The following is a 4,495-nucleotide window of genomic DNA, read 5'->3' on the forward strand; positions in this document are numbered from 1 at the left end:
TAAGATCAAAGAGAGAAGCTCTCACAAATGAATGGGATTAGATGAAATGCATGCCTTGTATAAGAAGCTTTATTAGAAGGGGCTTTTACATATATACCCCCACAACATTTTCAAGGGGAAAAAAAATAATCGTTTATATTTATACATATAGGAACCTCTTAAATACAATGCAAAAAATTATAAGGTGCTTGTCACCAATTGTCAAAAAATAATATATATATATATACATATTTTGTGAAATTCATAACTTATGACGAAAATAACTTGGAAGTCCTCTAAAACCCTATAAGCATTCCTATATCTTAAAAATATCTATTTAATTTTAAATTTGTCTTTGTTAGTACAAAATATTTAGTTTACCTTTTTATGATTATTTTTCATCACATTCCCTATCTTGGTAGGGATAATTTATCCTATTTTCAACATGAGCTCACCAAAACCTTGGAACAAGCTTGTCCCTCCTATAAAGCTTGGTGTATACCCTATGCACAAATTGGATCACCTTGTCTATTATGTTAGAGATGTCCGATTTTCAAGTAAACGCTAGACTTGACTATATTTTTGGGTATTGGTATACAACGAGTTATTTTTAAACATTTCATTTTCAATAAATTAGATAATTTCTATGGACTTGACCCTATAAGGTGTAGGGTCCAATAATTGATTAGTTGACTTTATGTAACCAATTTGATTTAGAAATTTTAGGTAGAATACTCTAATTGATCCCTGTATTATCTGAAATGTGCCCCTTTAGTCCCTCTTGTTTTATTTGCCCTTGTGAGGTCCCTTTATTATTTCAATAACTAAAATCAAGTCCTGGCCGTAACGGACATTTGATTTTCCATCCACATGGGCTGACATGCCATTTATATATATATATATATATATATTATTAAAATATTATTTTTTAAACTTAAGGAAGCGGATCCGGGTCCGTTGGGCCAGGATCCGAAACTTAAAACAACATTGACCTAGGTCACCCTCTTCCTCATAGTCTACTTCTTTCCTGGAACCTCATCATCTCCATCCGATCCTCGTACAAGGCTTCCACCTCTCCCTCATTGCGCCTGAACCCTTCCATCTGTCCCACAATCTACGCCTTGTTCCTCTACAGAGGGGTTTTCGGCTTTCTCACCATGGGGGCGGCGCTGGCCGTGGCGGAGTCGGCGACATTGGTGACATAGATCACGGTGCTGGTGTTGTTGGTGTTCACTGGAAAGGCGAGGCGGGCGCTGGTGAGGGAGGGGCGGATATCACGGGATTTGTGTTCATGGTGCTGATCACAAAGGGGAATCTCGCGGCGGCCGTAGTGCGCTACTGAGCTTCTTTTGTGCTTTTGATTCAAGGCAAGGAGGAGGTCAAGACGACAATGAAAAAGGGTTTTTAATATGATCGGATGATTTTTGGTATCATCAATGTAGTTTGAAGCATGCTATTTATTTGGAATGTCGTTTTGTTCATGTATCTGTAAACGTGATGTTACAATGGTGTTGTTCATCATAATTAGTCTTTTATATATCATTACGCTTTCTTAGTCAAGTGAAAATTGAAGCCATTGTTTTTGTTGAAAACTTTTGAATGTTTTTGTTCATTTTTTTATTGAATACAAAAAAACAACTACAATTTCAGGTTTATATCTGCTTTTCTCCAATGAAATGAATTGATGAGACTTCGTTTGAGTTAATCTTCATCAGCTTAGAATTGATCTCTATGGGGATTCGATGCACAACAAAAGCTTAAATATTTGGAAGTATCAATATTGATGAACTTTTCTTTCTTTTATATTTTACAGTAGCTTAGTATCTAAAATTAGAATTTAAATTTAAAAAAATAAATAAATTTTGGCATGAGTATATTGGCGACGCGGTTGCCAATGGCGACAGCGGTTACATTGCCGACGATGACGACGGTTGCCAGTAGCGGGGTATCCTTGGTGTGAAGGAAGACCCATCCTATGTGGAAAGAAAAATTAACTTTTAAAAATTGCCGGCAGTGACGACCATCACGATTGAGACGATGGCAGCCATGGCGACGATGACAGCGGCTGGGAGGATGGTGGTCATTAGCTTTTGATAAAAATTCATTTAAAAGTTAATTTTTATTTAAGTTTCGGATCCGGTCGGATTTTTTAAGTTTAAAAAATAAAATTTTAATAATATAATATATATATATATGCCATGTCAGCCCATGTGGATGGAAAATCAAATGTCTGTTACGGCCAGGACTTGATTTTGCTTATTAAAATAATAAAGGGACCTCACAAGGGCAAATAAAACAAGAGGGATTAAAGGGGCACATTTCAAATAATACAGGGATCAATTTGGGTATTCTACCGAAATTTTAATAAGAGTTAGTGCATATAAAATTTCTAAGAAATTTTTTGTAAAATTTGAGACGGAGTATAAGTGCACATCAAAGTAATAATGGATTAAAGTCACCAGTGACATTTAAAATTTAAATTATTGCTTATTTGATCTCTAAATTAAAAAAATCCAATTTTTGTTTCGAAACTATATGCATTTCTTTGTCTTAGTTTTTTATTTAATATAAACTCACATAAATATGTAATTTGATTGTGTTTGCTTGGCCCAAAAAAAAATACTAAACAAATAAATCTACATAACTCAAGAATAAAAACAATAAAATAGCATATTTTAAAAGTCAAAATATTTTTTTTAGTTTGAGAAGAAAAGCAATAATTAATGAAATTTAATTCCAACGATCTTGGCTTTAAATCTAAATTAATTGAAGGCCTTAAAATTTGGAATCGCTCTACTAATGGACGTTTCTTAGTTAAATTTTTCTATACCTTCTTGATTGATGGTGGTTCGCGTTGCTTCTCGAGCCAACTCATCTGGAAGGGTATATGCCCCAAAAGGTGAAGGCTTTCACTTGGCTCGCCTAGGACAACAAAATCCTTACCCTGGAAAATCTAGCTAAAAAAAGATGTAACAAACTCCCAACCGCAACCTGCATCCTTTGTCTCAATGATATTGAATCGGCAAATCATCTGTTCATTAGCTGCCTCTTTGTTGCTCAGATTTGGGAACACTTCCGCTGTACTCTTGCTCTCAATCATCTACCTTCGTCTCTTAATGACCTTTGGGGCCCCTGGAGAAAAACATTAGAAAAGAGGCGAAGGTTTCTTGGGGCACTCTTTCTAGAGCCCTAATCTGGAATGTCTGGCTTGAAAGAAACAGGAGAATTTTTGATGATTGCTTTTGTACCTATTTATCTTTAATTACTAAAATTTCTCATACGTTTCTGCTTTGGGTGTCTGCAGCTCCAGATCACAAAAGACAAAAATTGGACGAGTCTGCACATGCTGTCAAGAGAAGCCTGGAGTTCACTGACCCAGGTGGGGTGAGCCATTCCACCCAGGAAGATCGAGCTTAGTACGGGCTAGATTCGCGATGTCCCTGATGCCTCCTAGGGAGCTCTCCTTTCCCCTAGGTTTTTTTGTTTTCTCTTGTATCTGGCTGCTCCACTTCTAGTGGACTATGTTCTTCGCTTGTTTCTGTTTTGGTTGTGTGGTCGTTGCAGACCTTGATGAAATGCGTCGCTGTTGGCGCTGTTTGTTGTCATCTTGGCATGTAACTGCTTTAACTTTCTAATAAATGTGGTTTATTCACTTTGTCAAAAAAAAAAATTAATTGAAGGCAAAAGCATACCACTAAGCAAACTTTTTCTCAAAAATACCAAATAGATAAATTTAAATAAATTTGATATAATAATTGTTACTTAAAATAAATTTTACAACAAACATTTTTTGCGTGAGCATTTTGCTAGTTTTCTGAAAAGCTAAGAGTTTTTTCCCAAAAAGATAAATTATTTAGTTATATTAAAATAACTGGTCATAAAATTTTATAACATCAACATCTCATGTGATAATAAGATTAAATCAATGGCATGGATTCATTTTCATTTCCAATTCATTTTGTGGGAGGAAAAACACACTAGGCCGCTAAGAAAAGTAAGAGCGTGCACAAGTCTCGGAAGAACAAGTGGGGACGGGGCCCACACACACGAGTGTTGGGACCATTCACACACAACCACTACTCACACTCTCAAAATGTGTCCTCATCTATGATTCGCACTCTCACCACTAGTGAAGCCCGGCTACCAATAGACCACTTGGTCATAAATTTTTGTGACAAAGAGTACAAGAAATTGTTAGCCAAGGGGCATGGGTGGAGTTAATGGCTCGTGCACCTTCACTTTGGGTTAATAATGTCATGGGAAGCCCAAACTCTCATAGAGTTAAGATCTCTATGTGAGTTTCGAACTTGCTTTTCCTTCTTACTCCCTTAAGAGATCTGGATTAGTGCAACTAGACTTTAGTTAGACTTATCAGCGTGCATAGAAAATGAAACATAAGAAAGAGAAATGATAGGAGAGAGACAAAGAGAAAGGGAAGAGAGAATGGGTAATAGTGGGCATAAACAGTTGTCGAGGGTTATACTGGGCTCGTTCTAGGTGGATGGGTGGGTGTTGG

This window comes from Dioscorea cayenensis, chromosome 2 (genome assembly GCF_009730915.1).
Source record: "Dioscorea cayenensis subsp. rotundata cultivar TDr96_F1 chromosome 2, TDr96_F1_v2_PseudoChromosome.rev07_lg8_w22 25.fasta, whole genome shotgun sequence".
NCBI classification, from domain to species: Eukaryota; Viridiplantae; Streptophyta; class Magnoliopsida; order Dioscoreales; family Dioscoreaceae; genus Dioscorea; species Dioscorea cayenensis.